An 18,231-nucleotide genomic window follows, 5' to 3' on the forward strand; every position below is an offset into this window, starting at 1 on the left:
AAAAGTGGGAACTGTGATTACAGTTAGACTTTTGGAAATCATCAAAGGCAGAATCTTAAGTCTACATGGCAACTCGTGGAAGCTATAATAAAGAAGTTTCTTGTATTCCCACAGATATACACTTGGTACAGATAGGAATTTATTATTCAGGAAAGAGGGGTCAAAGAAGATACCTTCCCACCGGGATCATGAAGGGAGGGTAAATAAACCTTTACTCAAAAAGTGTCACTACCTTATAAAAACGATTTGAGAGTAAAGCTTCCAACTCTTTGAGGAAGGATTCTGTATTCTGTGAGGAGATATAAGAAGCTTTCAATGTTCATTCTCTGTCTCTCTAAAGCCAAGTCCAGGAACTTCTAGACCACAGATCACAAAACATTTTGAGTTGTAAGGGACACACAAGAGCCATGAAATCCAACTCGTAAGTGAATGGCTCATAAAGGGATGGAACCCGCTCCTGTGGTGGTATCAGGACCATGCTACGAGCAGCTGTAATATCCAAGCACAAAACAAAAGGAGAGAAACAGGCGAGTGTGTACAACCCTGTGCCCCACAGAGGTACTATGTCACAAACTATCTGAAAAAAAGTGACTGCTCTATTTTTCACCATTTAAGAAATTAAAATAATTAGGTTAAGAGAAAAAAAAATTTAAAAAATAGCTTAACAAAATTAAAATTAATAGTTCCTCCTTTCTATATACCTACTACACTATATCTTTAAAGTACAAAATTATTGCCATACATGTGGAATAATTATCATATGATTACAGACACGAAGAGGGAAGATCGCCTCAGTTTTGATGTAGAGAGGTATCAATGCTGAATTTTCTGTTACCTTATATATTTTATTTTTCCTATATATGCAAATAATAGTAATGCAAAAATCCACATCTCAGCTCTCTATGAGAAACAGACACAAATCCTTCTTTAAGACAGCTTTAGATTCATTTGTTCACTTCTGTGTAACATAAAATTTTTGACTTTTTCGTATTAGATTTTACTTTACAGTAAAGCCTTAACCATTTTGGTATTTAAAAACAACAGAACGTAATCAGATTACTGAGAATTTAAAAGCGTTTTCATATCCCATATTTTGCATGCATTTTTAATAACCATTTATTATTACTGCTCCGTAATATGGAAATCCATATTATTGTTAATATTGCACAAATTCACAGCTAATCACATTATAGCACCAAAGGAACAATTATAGTATGTGAATGTGTATAAAGATTAATATACATATCCTAATAAATCTCAGCTGACCCATTAATGCATAATGGGCCCAAAGGAGGCCTCATATCCTAGGTATATAAATGGCACATTTCATTCCCCCTCCCCTCCTTTCCTCATTTTGTTTTATATGTACAAACTGCCATAAAAAGGAAAATTAAGCCATACAAAACCACTCTGAAACATCAAGAGGCTAATCAAAAGCACAAACCACTTTCTTTTCTTATTATACTACAAGAATCACACCAATATTTGACATGCATGTACAATGAGGTGGGTTTTTTTTTTTCTCTTTCTTTGGAGAATAAGGCATCTGAGATAGTGGACAGGCATCTATCCCACATGCACTCTGCAACGAATAGCTATTACAAGTGGGTTAAGGGAGGAACTTTCTGTTTTAATTGTAAATTATAATGGCTTGTTCTTGGTTTAGGGGTGATACCTCCAACTGTTTCAATTAAATCTCTTGTAGTTTAAAATGAAAGGAAAAAAGAGACAAATGATCCTTTTTGTTATGTAAGATATGCCTTACAATATCACTACATAGTGACAACTCCTTGTCCTCCTGTCACATCCTGTCCCTTAGACCATGCTGCAGAAAAGCAATTTTCTGCCTCAAAAGCACTCTATTTTTTAAGTTTGTCTCTGGGCAATTTTCAGGTCTACTAGAGCTGCACAACTGTATACAGATGAGAAAGACCCAAAATAGGGCAATTTATTTGATTCCTCCTCTTCAAAACATTTAGCTGAGATTGCATATCCAACAGAGAAACCCCAACAAGAATATTCAGAGATGACCTGCAGTGACACACATCTTTTTTCCACAAAAAAATTTGCATTAAACATCTTCTCCAGACTTCTCAGATAGTCTAGATTTGACTTTTGTTTAATATGACCTTTAACACAAATATTTCCCAGGATATTAGCAGCTAATTTCTTTTTTAAAGGATACAGTAAGAACTCGACAGTTAAATAAAACATTTATGGAGTTTTTCAGAGAAATATTTTTTTTTGGTTGGCCTTTCTAGTATATATATATATATATATTTTTTAAAAATTGGAAAAAAAGGTGTGCATTTATTTGAATCCAGTTTCTCTCTTGATAGAAAGTAAAGAAACATTTGGATAGGAAAATACATCTTGCAAGTGTGGAGCTGCTGGGAACTTAGCGTTTATCAATGCCTGAAGCTAGTTTGACCTCAGTATTCCCCTGGTATAGCTCTGCCCTAAAACAGTAAGGGCGCTTCTCAGTAGAGCAAAGGCCTTGCCTTTATAACCACCCTCAAGTTGAAAACTATTCTGCCTGCATGGAAGTTTTTAAGGAATTAGAATGGCTTCAAGACCGGGACCTCAGTTTGCTATGAATGTAATCACTAATGTATCATCTGAGGTCAAAACTCAACAATGGTTTTGATACTTTTCATGCACTAAATGAATTTTCAAATCTGAAAACAAATAAACCATAGATTCCTCATTGTTCAAAATCATGCTCAAATTTGGTATCTAGTTTTTAAAACTTTAAACCAGAGTTATAGCACATTTAGCCCTGAAGACATAAAATTACCTACTTAATTTCTCTATTATTGTCTTTTTAATTGATATATATGTCATAAAGTATGTCTATAAACTTATATGGTTCTGATTAGACTCCATCAACCAAAAACGTAAGTTTTCTTTGCTAATATGATAAAGATCTTTAGTGTAAATGCATTTTGAATTTTTATTTACCTGTCATGTCAGTATATTTAAAAATTAACTGAGATGGAAACAGCCATTTTCTTTCTTCTTCTAAGGTATAGAAATAGGTTTGGATTGGAAGGGTCTTTAAAGATCGTCTGGGTCAAACCCCGCTGCCATGAACAGGACACTTCCCACTAGACCGGGCTCCTCAGAGCCCAACCCAGCCTGGCCTTGAACACCTCCAGGGATGTGGGCTCCATAACCTCTCTGGGCAACCTGTTCCAGTGCTTCACCACCCTCACAGTAAAGAGTTTCTTCCTCATATCTAATCTAAACCTAACCTCTTTAAGTTTAAAGCCATTAGCCCTTGTCCTATCACTTGGCCACGAAGACAGAATCTGGCTCTGGTTGTGTCTGTCTGATTTTGCCTTTTATACTGGCCCACAGAGTCCGTGCGAGCACACACAAACTGAATTGCATTGGAAATAAGAGAAATCTAGCATTAGCAGAATGGAGAATTTGATTGAAGACAAATCAAATTTCCAGATATGCCTAAATTCATGCTTTAAATTACTGGGGGGAAAATTTGTTAGCACATATTGCCGTGGAAACATAAGAGAGTAAGACTTTTATGATTTAGTCCTTTATGCCTGTAAGTGCTAATGTTGCCTTAGATTCAATTCCTGAGCTAGGACAGTAAAATGTGGTAACACAATTGTGTATAGTCTAACAGAGACAGAGATGAATAAAACTGTTAAGCATGTAAACCTTGCAAGTGGCTGAAGTGAGACACTAAAAGAAGAATATAATTCTTTTAAATATCTTCATCTCTGTTGTCTGCTTTAGGCTGCTTGAATATTCAGCTGTGCAAGAAACTCATTAATGTAGATGTAGGTGGCTGGCAAACCTTCCGTTTGGTTGCTGGTAGCTGTCAGCTGGTCACAGCTCGCTGATGATTCAAAAGTCTAAGTGCAAACTGATGCTCCATTCATTTTTTTTTAACAGAAATGCAATGGTTATGTCAATCAGAAGTTACCAGGAATAAAAGCAACAACTAGTCCTGAAAAAAACCCGCAACTCTCTGGCCTTAAATTCCTCATTTTTGCCTAATAATTGCATTCCATTTGTTTACATATTTTTTGCTGTTTCTGTATATATAACTACCATGTATTCAAAAAGAGAAATATCATTTACACCAAAGAGTCACAGGAATTACTTCATATCAAATCTGATTATTGCCAGACCACTTTATTAATGTACATGTAAAGTTTCTTTAACTAAGTCTTACACAGTCAAGGGTCCAGAATATCTTTAAATCATGATTTTGTGAAGCAAACAGAAAAGCATGAATAGAAAAGCTGTAAATCTGACAGAAAGAGATTGAGTACAGAAGGAAAGAAGCCCTAATTGAATGATTCATGTCCCTGACACGAATCCCTGGATTCATGTAAAGCAGAGTGCACTGTAGGATATAGAAGGTATCTTTTTTCCTTACCAGTAAAGTTAAAAAAATGAACAAACAAACAAACAAAAAAAACCCACAAAAAAACAAAGTTGAAAAAAGTGCATTTGCTTCCAAAGGCTTGTATCTATAACATACATAACCAAATAAAATCTTAATTCTATTTTATGTGAGTTTTAGGTAACCTTTGTTAAGTCAACATTTTCTCTGTTACAAAAAGTCAATCTCTTAAATTGAAAGGTCTTTTTCTGATGACTGTTCAGTAAAAAATGCATGAGCAGTCCTTAAAACTGGGACTAGGACCTCTCCCTTCTTCTCTATGGAGACTGTACTAACCACAAGGCTGCAGTTGTGTTCCCTCCTTCTATTCCCTTTCATTTTCTAAAGTTTCTCAACATTAGTGATGAACAGAGGAGACTTCTTTAAGAATGGTGTCTAGACTGTGTGTCTAAATGGAACTTGTTCAGAAGCTTGTTTCCCTCATGATCCCCATGGTGGGACAGCCAATGCCTGCCACCAGAGACACACAGACTGACATAGCAAGGACATTCAAAGGCTACGAATGGCAGCTAAGCTAAAACTTTAGTTATTAATATGGGCACCCTTAACCTTGTGAATGTTCTCACATTTACTCTACTTCTAGTCAGCTGCAACTCCTGCTCTGAAAAAGATGCCTCTTGGTAGCCCAAAATGATGAGATTTATGGCACATCTCACTTAGGGCATGACTCCCTTTTAGCATTTTATGCTGAAACTTGTCACTTAGTTCACATCACATAATACAGAGTTGGGTGACAGTCCAAGTAGCAGATACTTGAAACCTAAGTGATGTCATCATTCTCTATGGTACTCATACACAAGTCTCTTATTACAGTTGCCCTAAAATCATAAAATTCACAGTTTCTTAAGTACAAATCTTTAGTTAAAAATGCATCTAGTCCGGACTAAAATTAAGAATCAATTTATTTTCACATAAAATAGAAAGAAAAAGAGAAACAAATAAGAGAAATTAATGAAATATTTTCTTCCCACCTCTTGCAAAAAGATATCTGAATAACAATGACTTAATTTGGATTTTGCTGTGTAATTGTAACCAAGTAATAGGAATTTATGCATAATAACTTTGACCTGGATGTTTGAATAGCAGATCAGACAGCTACCGAATTACCTGAAAAGTATTACCACATGAATAACTTGTGCTTCCTAAATGCTGTCACTCAAAAGGCTTTTGGCATCTCTTCAGAGCCCTCTCATTTACTTCCTTTACACAGGAGTAAACTTAGATTGCCTCATACTTTCTTAGAGAAAATAACAACAGCATTCAGATTTTAAAGTTTTCCTTGTACTCAAACAAATCATATAATCAAAATTATACCTACCTTAGAAAAGGAATAACTTATGTTCATGATTTTCATGCGTGCATATTTGTTCTATTTTGTCAACAATGTGCTAAAAATATTTTTTTATGACACATCTGAGGAATTGCACATGTTATTCAAGTATTTACCAGCATTTTTGTGACTTCATATTTGTATGACTTGGAATTATTTCTTAATATCGTTTATCTCTGAACATTTCATGCAAACAGCCACTAACAAGTCCTCTCAGTTCTTATTGGTTAATTAGACTTTCACATGAGCATTTGGAACAACCTAGATAACTAATCACTGTAAAATCTCAAGTAAACCTCAGTAAATCATTTAAACATTTAAAAACCTTGGAAAGAGAGAATCAATTTGTTTTAGCTGGTATTTGAACAAACTAAATATCTAAAAAGGAATTAAGAATCATCGTAACATTCACAAAAACTTGCTGTTTAATTAAAAAACCCCAAACACTTGCAGAAACATTTTTTTTAATTGATCTGTCTCTCAATCCCAATCTCAGCATGAGGACTCCAGCTATTTCTCGTATCTTTTTTAATGCCTGTATATTTTAGCCTTTCCTAAGGCTAAACCTGCAGTCTGTATGCATGTCCTGTGTCCCTTCACTTTGTAAATTTTTAGCTGGTTGATTATCAACTGTTAAGCAAATTGGAGAAAAAACCCCAAGTCTTAAAGATAATTAAGACTTTTAAAAGTTTCAAGGAAATCTAAATTAATATCCCCAGGGACAGGAGTCTGGATAGGAGCTGGCTGGTCTACTCAGCATTCAGGGAGCTGCATACTAAGCATAGCTCTTTTGTTTCTCAGGCAAAGAGGGTAATAAGGGGAATAAGAAAATCAGGGTTGCAGTTGAAATTGGTGACCTTAGAGTACAAAGAAAACAAGATTTCCAGAGGAGAGTTGGCTTTATTAGTTCTACCTCCTTAAGCACCATGTATCTGCTAGTTGGCAGACTACATAACTTTTCTGTGATCCCAGTTTCATCAGATTCCTAAGAATTCAGATACAAGAAAAAACCAGAACAAAACACAACTAACAAAACAAAGAAAAAACATATCAATTGAAAGGAAAATGTGCATTATTTTACAGAAAAGTCATTTACTTACAGGAGAGAAACACTGTTTAAGAGTAATGTCAGTTTATATTTCTGGAAGTTAATGCACTGTGCACATTCAATGGATATTTGAACCAAGCTGCATGGAAGTGTCTTCATAAAGGTTCAGAGCTATAGGCTTCCAAGATACAAACTTGCCTCTAAAAGTTCTGTGCTAGAATTTACACTGGTTTATTTTCCAAACTTCTGATAAATATCTGTGGTTTTAAGAAAAACCTTTAAAATACTCAGAGGTGGATTAACCTCACTCTGACACAATAGGTTAAAACCAAAATGTGTTTAATCCCACTTTCTTCACATAGAGGGAATACTTATATTTATACAATATTTAATATATTTATCACTGTATGACTCTCATTTTTTTTAAATTAAGCCCCTTTACCCTTTGCAAAATGTCAAATTTGAACAAAATATCAAATATGTGCAAAATGCAATAGAGACAGCGAATTGCTGAATCTAGAACCATCTGGTAGATCACACTAAAGCACATGGTCATATGAAAAAGAAATTAAAACAGGAAAATATAATATTAAAAAATATTAGCATCCTTGGTCACTTCTTTCTAACATGGACATAGTCAAAAGTGAAAAACGCCACTTTTTTGGATCTAACAGATACGTTATGTACTGATAAATGGTAATGATTATATCCTTTCTGGTAACATCCTAACTTCTAAAAAGCTGCTTCACTCTCTTATTGAGGATAAAGCAGTTGCTGTGCTACCAACAGAACTTATGATCACCCAATTACCTGTTATTAGTATACCAGCTGCTCTTGTAAAATTTCAAAAAATGTCATAATAACTAAAAATAATGAGTTGCGAACTGTCTATATGAAATGCCTACACTTGGAATCTGGCATGGAAAGAAGAAGAAAATCAGGGTCCTTAATTGTTGGGCTGTGTATAGTTCTGTCCTGTCCATTTTAAAAGAAAACAGTTACATATGCAAAATATCATAGTATTATCAAACAGCGAGTTATTCCATAAAGCTACTGTAAATTGATAAAACATTCTCTAAGTATATGAAAAATGAGTTGACAGAGAAGTTTTAAATGGAAACAGAGTTAAAGAAGGTCTTTCTTTAAAGATGAGTGCTCTCTCACTGCTCCATATTTTCAATGGTATGCAACCTTACCATCATATATGACTGAACTAAATATTACAGCATGTGGCTTGGAGCACCACAATGTTACTAGATGAAAAGCTGTAGATAGTGTATTCATACTTTGCTTTTTTTTGAAACTGTTATTACAATGATTCCATCCACGACTGAAGACCTACTTCAGTTCTAAGAGATTCACACAAATCCTCAAAATCATTCCTGACACTGATACCTTTTCAGCTGTACCCAAATGCAAATCCCCAAATTACTAAGTACCCACAACTCCATCACATAGTTGATACTTAAAAAAAGAGAGAACACTGATAGAGCATACACATTTATGGAATTCTACTAATTTCTTTCCTTCTTCTTTCTCTTTGTTTTGGCCTGATTATGAGTAGTCACAGAAAGTAGTAACAATTCTAACACATACTTGAGGAACTTATAAATAGCACCACTGTCCACTTTTAAGTAGAGAGATAGATATAGTAGTTACAGCAGCCTCTCCTTTTCCTGAAAATATTCCATTAATCAAAAGGCATTATTTTATTAGGCTGATGACATAGCTCCTATTAATATTTCTTTTGAAGATGCTCTGGTCGTTTCAATTGACATATTTCAAGTACCCATATGGTTAAGAAAAAAAAAATAAAAAAAATAACATTACTTCTCATATGGTCATAAATGATACATCAGTGTTGTCTGAATATGAGATAATTGCAATACATAGTTAATACTGAATGACAGCTAAGTGACTTTTCTTGTCCATGTCTTAAGTTTTAATACGTGTAACCAACAGTTAAATAATTTGCAGTCTTAGATCCTGCACTTATTTACAGCTTCCAAAGTGTTCTAAGCAAAGTTAAATATTTTTTGTATCTGTTGCTGTACATTATATTGTTATGTTTTATGATACTGTAATTATTCCTGAGCCATGGGTGACTATTTCACTATCTACACATATAGTCTTGAGACTGAAAAATTCTCTTCACCTCAAGCAGGTTAAATCTGCTGTGATTGCCTCAAATGACCTGAAAAGTTTTTTCAGTACTGAACGATGTAACTTAGCCTTATGGAACTATTACAGTTACGACATCATCCCTGGACTGCCCTGAAGGTATGAGAATTTCTGCAGTGCTGTGATTTCACTCTAGGCATACTTCCCAAACCAGAAGGATCCCAGAACAACGCCTCTAATTATCTTCTTTAATTCCTACACTTGGGAAACTTTCATCTTGCCATGTATTATGAGAAATTTATAGCATTCCAGACCTCTTAGCCATGAGAAAGTAACAGGAAGAGAGGAAAAAATCTTGTGTGCTCTCAGGAAATATTTCTCTCTGCAAAATAGTATTTTGAAAGGCTGGTTTCTTATAGTTTGAATAGTTAGCACATGATAGCTTTCTAAAAATGCTTATAAGTCTAGAGAAGTAAGTGATGTTAAATAACTCAAGTTATTATTTTGAGAAAGGAAAAAAAACCCCACAAGCACATCTGCATATGTGGGGTTTTTTTAAACTTCGAGAAAACAGAAACCCCTCAGGTCAGCACAGCTTTTTGAAACAAGTTTCTTTGCACGAAGGAACTGCTTTCCCCATGTGGTCACTCACCAATATTTATGAGGGAAGGTCACTTGGAATGCCACCAGCAGATGAAAAAACAGGAGGAAAGGAGGGGTTTTCTGTCTTCACTGAGCTGGGTGATTCTGCCAAAGTGATAGCCGACATTGACATTACACAAGGGAAAGGTTGGTGTAGTCTCACAGTCCCAGCTCTGCTGCAGAAACAAAACAAAACAAAATCAGAAATAAAAACACATGTGTATACTTTTCAAATAAGCGTAATTTCAAAACATTAAATGTCTGATCTCTGGAATATAAATGACACTTTAATATTGGCTTTGAAATAGCTATCTCAAACCTACTTTAAAAATAAAAAGACCCCTATGAAATCAAATGTTCTTCCATAAAATTAATCAATCACTTTAAGGGTTTAGTGGAAAGAAATGGCCATAAACATCTTATGTGCTCAGCTGGTGGTAGAAGGCAGACAAAAATTATAATTCTAATAAAATATGAGGAAAAGCTGAGATTTGAAGTGAAGATTGCATGCAGAATATATGGCAGGGAATGACAGGAAATTGTATAGGTGAACGTGGCCTACGGAAAACTTAAGGGTAAAATGTAGGATTAATGAGAGGTCCCCATTTATTTTTTTAATTTATTTCATTTTCTTAGCATCTGTGTGAATTTTTTACCTATACGTCTTATACGTCCTAAAAGAAAAAACTGTGATGAATAAATAAACAGCTCTAGAAATCTTCAATAGGGTCCTTTACCTTGCAGGGAATATTATCACTGGCTTTTGATACAATTTCTGCTGCAGGGAAAGACTTTCAAAGCTCAGAATGCTGAAGTATTGCCAGGCGCTCAAAGACCCCCTGCTGTGCGCGTCAAACTAAGAAATCTCTCTGAACTTGTCGAATTAAAAGTCATCTCTCTCTCTCTGCAACCCCTGCATGAGCTGGGAAGCTCTGTCCTCATTTTTTTAGGCCTTCCACGATAAACAAATGGAGCCTGAAGCATCTTTATTCTTTTCAGGCACATAATTAAAATTCTTTTAAAAATGTAATTGAAGGCAATGAATTTCAAAAGGAGGTTCTAGTTAACAATAAGGCTAGAACAGTTACAGTAGGCCATACTATTTTACCATTCAATTTTCCTTCAAAGGTAAAAGCAAAACAGCTTGTTATGATTCTGGGTTTATTATATATATATATATATATATACATATATATGTTGGGGATTTTTTTGTTAGTACATCAATAGTTTGCACCAAACCTAAACATCTCAGCAGGATTTATGCTTTCTGGAATGTCACAAAACTTAATTACTGAAAGAGCAAAGAGAAGTATACTATCAAAATGTGAACAAAGCAGAAAGTATTCTTGGTTTCTCAAAATCATTATTTATATACCCCCTAAAAATTAAAGAAAATACTTATCAAAGTGTTTGTATTTTCTTGGCAAGCCTCTTTCATTAACTGTAAATATTCACAACCTTGCAAATTTTTAAAAATCCGATAATGCATAGTATGGTAATTTTCTGTGATGACTATTACTGTAAAACATTGTAATGACTGGTTACAATATGTATGTTTGATGTTGCCAAGGAAAGAGCAAGAGCAGATATAATTAATGATTTCAAATGAATATAAAAGAAATGAAAAAACTATCTCCCTGGATTTGAATCCCAGGGATTATCATACAAAATTAACTTAAAGAAGGCAGGAGACAAGACAGTAATTCAGAAAGTCATCTCTAAGGTGACTTCCTAGAGAGCTTAAAATCTAAACCAATTTTATTTTTAATATCTCTTTCAGAGTGACTTTCAGTACCCCTCTCTGTTGAAAGCAAAAAGATTCAGTTTTCACCTGTTTCCTCCATGCTGTGTTTTAAAAACTGGTACTTCTGGCTATAATGACCATATGAAATGTATTTTTTTAGAGCTTTTCCCTAGAGAAGCTTGAGATGGAAATGTTTTAAGGAACATTATTTACAATTCTTGTAGCAATAAAAAAAAAGCCAAAAACAGTGTAGCAAGGATGCACTGCTCGCACAACTTCTGGGTAGTACTCTGCCTCTGATAGTTATGATGCCTCTGGGAGACCTGAGACAACACAGATAACAAAGCTGCTTTTCATCCTCGGAGGGGGAAGCACAGTATGTGTTCTGCATTGGTCAACAACAGTTCTGCCTAGTAGACAGGTAGAAAAAGGACCCAGTCAGCTCAACTGGAAAAGGCAATGACAAAGCAGATCTAGCAGCAGCAAACTAGGGCTTTGACTACATCTTCAAGTAACACTCTTCAAGTCAGATATTATTTTTTCCTATGTTTTTTGGTTTTCTTATGTTAAACCTGAGTGCAGCATATGGCACAGCCCATTCCAGAGGTCAAGCTAAACAGGCAATACAGAGAACAGTGGACCAAGGTTGACCCTCTCTATTTTCTGCAGTTATCTCACATTACATCAACAGGTTTGAAACACTCACAGTCCCACATGACTTCATTTCACACCCAGAACGTGTAACATACAACTTTCACAGATTGCACAGAGCCCACCCATTATGCTTCAATTGAGACAAAATTCATAACAAATAATGGTTACATCTTAGATCCAGTAAAACACCATCCTGGCACAAGAGCAGCATGACCAAAGGCTATTCATATATTTCTACCTCTGTATTGCTTACATGGGCGCAGTCTTATCATTAAAAACAATCAAAAGAATAAGGCAGCCCCTACTAGGCCTTGTATCCTTATTACAGAAAAGTGAACTCTTCTTAGCCTTCCCTTCAGTAAACTAGGGAGATTTATGACAGTGTATTTATCATGTTTAATTATATGCAGTATCTTAATTGCCATGCAATCAGCAGAAAGCAAAGGAGTAATCATCAAGAAAGATGAATGAATGAGAAACATTAAATAAATAAATAAAAAGTAGGCAAATTAGTATTTTTAAACTTCATTACTGCTGTAAAACGGAATTAATGAAAGCACCATGATTATAAAAAAGAATGCGTCTTTCACCACAATTTTTTCTGTAGAATGTGAAGGACATTGGACAAAACATAAGAAACAAAAACTGCAACAAAGAGACAGTATCTGATATTTAAGAAAAAAACAGTGTGATCCAGCATGAGAATTTAATGTCTGTTTGCAGAATGAGTAAAGGCTCCTTTAAGTTCACTGAGCACTCACTGTAAAGTTTAGGGAAGATCAGTAGCTTAGAAAAAAGTGGCTACTGAAATATCAGTCACATTTATGAACAAAAGTGATCAAAGTCTACTTGGCTGCTAGAGTGTTTTCAGTTTATTCCACTGCAGTACACATAATACTTGATTGAAAGGTGTGTGAATATAAGGCACCCAGGTCTATCTATTGTCACTGGGTCTGAAAGTCTCATTTGTTATGTCTGACTTCCTTTATTGATTTCTTTTTTTCTAAATAGAAGCTGAAATAATTTTTATAGCATTTGGGAACACAAATGTTTACACTATTTACAATACAGGAAATTTAAAATACAATAAATTCACATTAATTCCTTTTTCTCCTCCAAGTTAAAATTATTTAAAAAGCTGTGATAAACTAAAAATTATTCAAACTTTGTTCCCACTCATATACTGTTACTATGACAGTGATGTTATACAGACATATCTTACATTCTTATATGTCTTGAAGATTTCAGACACCTTTTTCAGTGAAGAAAAAAACCTGCTTTTCACATCATTGCCAAATAAGAGGTTAATGCATGTAATTTATTTCTTCAAATGACACTTGTTGCTTATGAATGCCTACCTCTCATATGCTATAAAACTAATGTCTAACTTGGGCAGAAAGTTAGCATACCTATAGTAAAGCTCTCCAAGATAGTTTTGATCCAGTAGCTCTGTATTTTGTAGACAGAACAGTTGACAGATGTTGCCTTGATAATTTGGTTTGAGGTAGTGCTATTTCAGAAGAGGGACTAAGCAAATGTAAACCCAATTATGATGTCACAGGAAGAGCAAGGCAGACTATTTCAGCTGTCCTCTCTCTTCTCCAAAATAGCCTGATTTCCATATCCTAAGACATTTTATAAAACACTGTAAAAAGTTATTGTGCATCAGAATTTAAAGTTTTTGGAGATTGGAATGCTCCTCTGTTTTATTCCTGTGTCTTGATTCTTTATATTAATACAGACATTTGGCTTCTTGACTGTACTGTTCAATCATATATTCTGTGATTACAACAAAACAAGTTTATATGATAGACATAAAACAGAGATTAAAACACAGCAGCAAGGAATTCTTTAGTAAAATTTGCTATCTAATGACAAGCTGTATAGATTTAAACAAAAAAACAAAAATACAAGCAGAACCTTATAAACAGGTTCAATCTCCCACATCAATACTGATTTTAGTGTTCTATATCAGGTATTAATCACAAAAAAAGAAATAAAATCAACAAGTATTTTACTTTGCTTTTTTCTATCCCTCTTGGATGTGGGCAATATGATGGCCTCTACAAAAATCTTAAACATTAGAAATTGTCCTCGAAATTACTTGAAAATTGAAATTAGCATTTATTTGCACGATATAATAGTAGATGCTAATGAGGAGAACAGATTAGCAATAAAATAGACCCTAAATTAATTACTGTGCACCTAATCCAGCTACTAGGATCAAGATCTTATAAATAAGTTTAGAGTAGAAAATGGAAAAGTTACTTCTTTTCTGACAATTCTGTTTGTATATAAAATTGCAGTATTTAAAGTAACTGTTAATGATATGACAGAAATCTCTGAGCAAAATCTTTCTGATGATTTTATAGAGGACCTATTAAGCAAGAATTTCTTCAGAAGGAGGTGCAAATACATAGTACAGAAAATCTGGTGGTCTTGTCACAAGGGCATAGACAAAACCAATAACACTTTGCAGAAAAACCTAAGTCTGTGTCAATGCAACTTGTTCCTATTCTAGCTTGATGTATTTAGTGTTTTCTTTGGGTTGACTCTCTTAAGAGTAATCCTCCCCTATCAGTTGTGTAGAAGCCCCGTGACCCTTAATTCCTGCTGCTGTACTCTTAAATGGGAGCTTGAGAACGAGGTAAGAATGGACCCACTTCATTTTAACTGCAGAATTTTAAAGTCTTTGAAAAAGGCCAAATTAACACTGTTATAAGTCTGAGTCATGCATAGATGAAATCTACTCTGTTTATATAAGTGTTCTTTAAATGGTAAAAATCAATTGTAAAAGATTCCTGCACATTTAATCTCTACACTGCTATTCATTCTCATAGTCACAATACAGCAAAATGGGAAAACAACTTACAGAAGAACATACAAATACAAAAAATAAATTTTTGTATTTTTTTCCTTAGAATATATTAACAAGCACTGTCGTTCTTAAAGTATATCCACAATTGCAGTATATTTTCTTCTGGATATATTCTATTGTTGCTGTTAAATTTGGAAGTTCTTTGAAACAAATTACTGTGGCAGCCTCACCTACATGCAGTTCAGAGCAAGCCACTGATGGCACAGAGTGTATCTGTCAAACTCAGTGCTTAAGAACAGAAAAGGAAACTGACACAGTTATGACAGGCAAACTCTTTATATCAGCAAGAACTTTATGTTGATTTTTTCATACTCTTAGAATTCCTTGTTACATGCTCATGTAAATAGGACCACAATAAAAATGGTGAATTCTGAAATACCTCTGCAGATAGAATTAAGACTGGAGAAAATTATGGAGAAAATGGAACATCTTCTAAAATTATCACATTTTCTACTACAGTGCTAACATTTTTATTGAAAATATGTTAGCATAAAAGATTACTGTATGTGCTAAATTAAAGCATGTAATATCTCACATTAGAACTCAGAAAGAAGTGAATTTCTTGAGTTGAGATTAATAAATTAAATATATGGTATACCTACAGTATACCTATGCACCTACAGTGCATTTAGTGATTTTTTTTTAAAGCGGTTTGTTGTAAATTTTAATTTTACAGAAGTTAGAACTCAGTTCCTAAATCCCAGCATTTTCACATATTACTGAACTATAACTGTTCTAATTTCTTGAAATCCAGCCATCTTAATTTAGCAAATGACAGATGTTTGGAAACTTCTTCATGTAATCATGTAAGTTCCAGAGAATCAACAAAGAATAAAATTCAGAGGTTCAAATCTTATACTTGCTGTATAATGCATTTATAGATATGCTTTGCTTTAAGGGCTGTATGTTTAATACTTTTGATCTTATAAACTCACCAACTAGATGCATAGGATATATAATGTTATATCTTGTAAAATTAGACTTCTTAACAGTTATTTCTTGTATCTCTTAGGATATTTCTTATATTTTAAAGGAAAAATGTTCATATTTGAGTGAAAGATAATTTTGGGGTTTTAAATCGATTTTAAATTGTACAGGGAATAAACATAAAGCAGAACCACGTATCTGCCCTTAAAAATCCTGCAAGTTCATGATGTTGTTTAGGGGCTTAGGTGGTAGAACAGATTTTAATGTAAAAAAAACGCTTAGTCACTAAGTACGTAAGACTGGCTGCAGTACGAGTGGATTAGTTACAAGCACAAATTGAAATCAATCACAGATCATGGTAAACACATTTTCTTTTGAGAGTATTTCCACAAAATAACTTGCTCAGATTTACATGTGGTAGAGTCTCACTGGCATTATTTTGGCATTTATTTTGTTTTCATTTCAGTTTGCTGCTTTGTTTTAGGTATGCATATGCCTGATTATATGGCAGCATATAATTTATTGACACACTATAATGGTAATGCGGTTGTCATAACTTCATGTTATGTTGTATGCGATAATTGGAAACAAACATCATGTACAGTGAGGTTTTAGTCAAAACTTTCTTCGTAGGGGTTGGAGGGTTCTGTGATCCATGATGAATGGATGCATACAGAGTGGATGCTCTGTAGGGTTCAGTGTGCATTGCACATGGGATTAGCCTTGAGCCTCAGCTCACCCATTTGCCACACATCAAGTGGTTGGCATCCGGTTCTTATTCAAAATCCACTTCTTCAAATAATCTTTCATTTAGAAAGTGTATAAAACCTGAAATAATTTTCTAAATAAAGCATATTAAATCTAAGTACTATGTTATTATAGAGTATATATTTTTGTTTATTTTTATCTAGTGTCAACAGATGTAGTAGGGATCATGAAACACAAGCATTGATAAGCTCCTTGTTTAAAGAGTAATTCAGCAGCATGGACCTCCATAACTGTAATATAGAAAGAAAACTACTATAATTTTATTTACAGTTTTGGGATGAAAGTAGAAAGAAACAAGACTTCAGCAAATATTGAAGTAAAAGACATTTAAGGACAAATGGAAAAGGAAAAGAAAAAAAGAACCATACCAAAAGGAGATTTTTCGTATTTGCCATTTTCTGTTTTCTGTAATGGCAGTATGACAGATTCTAAGTGAGCTAAATAGTTTTATTTTTAAACCAGAAACATGATAGATTTCATATTGGCTTCAGAGAAAGTTAAGGTGAAGATGGGAGTGCAGAGAATTATGATATAGAGAAGAATCTGGCTAGAGTTTGAAGGAATATTTCTAGTGGAGCTCTTTAAATGAGGTGGAACTTCTGTAAAAACCTAATGAGTCAGGTAGAATGGAATGTATCAGTGTAGGCAATTTACAAAACTTTTTTATTTTCAACATATATGAACAGTGAAAGTTCTTACAGGAAATGCTTTATGAGTTAGTCAACTACATTAACAGAACATAACTAAATGAAATCAAATGTAAAAATGCAAAATTCAGAGTCATGCACATATGAACTAACAAGCAGAATGTATGCATTAAGCATTGTGTTTATGAACTGAAAAGGTTGAAAATATTTATTCTGTTTAGCCTTCACAAATGTAATCTGAGAAAGAATATAATCACTATCCATAGTGTTAAACAAAAACTGGGGAAGAAACTAAATTCAAGGTGTGAGAATAAATGTATATAACTGGCAATAAATAGCACAGGTGAAAACTCAGAGGGAATGTTCTAACCACCCAACTGACTTGTTCTGGATTATTAATACATTCTTTAATACTGGAAATTAATCCTGACCAGTGAGATTCATTTATAGAATGTCATTTCCTAAGACAGGAGGAACTTTCTTAAGGAAGAAGACGACAGCAGAAAAAAAAAAAATATATTAAAGACACTCTAAAAAGACTCATTTTCAAAGGCACCAGGCATATATATTGTGAGGCATGATTTCTATTTACACTATTAGGCACCATAGATGCTTCTATATCAGGTTTCAATCCCCTTAAGAGCTTGATTTAGACTGAGATATCAACTATTATTTTTCTGAGTATTAGACTGCTCTTTATAGCTAACAGCATGTTTCTTTTAGCATTTGATTTCTTCACTCAATTCCCTTATTTTCTTTACAACTTCCTGAAGTTTATCTAGATCCTGATTTTTTTCTTATTTTCATGAAGCTGATTGTGTAAGAGGTAGTGTGGTACATTCTACGCCAAGAGTAGAAAAAAGTGTAATTTTAGTTTCTTCTTTGTTCTAGGGAGAAAATACTTAGCATTAGCAGGTTGGTTACATTCTCCCCTTTTTCAGGTTCATAAATCATGACAGGGCTATTAGAATAAAATGGATCAAAGTGGAGAGACTAGCACCCTAAGAAACCTGCTGTAGACTGTCCATATTTTCTAA

The 18,231-nt window shown here is 34.0% G+C and overlaps 1 protein-coding gene across 15 annotated transcripts in view; it reads right to left on the reverse strand.

Moving 5' to 3' along the window:
* The window catches only part of TENM3 (teneurin transmembrane protein 3), an 843,796-nt gene that overhangs the window by 788,146 nt on the left and 37,419 nt on the right, over positions 1-18,231 (reverse strand). For 10 of the 15 annotated variants that reach the window (XM_086889918.1, XM_086889907.1, XM_086889901.1 and 7 more), the window contains exon 2: positions 9,587-9,752. The gene's annotated coding sequence lies outside the window, so the exon portion shown is untranslated. The remainder of the gene's footprint in view (positions 1-9,586; positions 9,753-18,231) is intronic. The other 5 variants (XM_086889906.1, XM_086889899.1, XM_086889909.1 and 2 more) reach the window with 1 other exon arrangement.

This window comes from Cyanistes caeruleus, chromosome 5, assembly GCF_971803275.1.
Source record: "Cyanistes caeruleus chromosome 5, bCyaCae1.hap1.1, whole genome shotgun sequence".
Classification (NCBI taxonomy): domain Eukaryota; kingdom Metazoa; phylum Chordata; class Aves; order Passeriformes; family Paridae; genus Cyanistes; species Cyanistes caeruleus.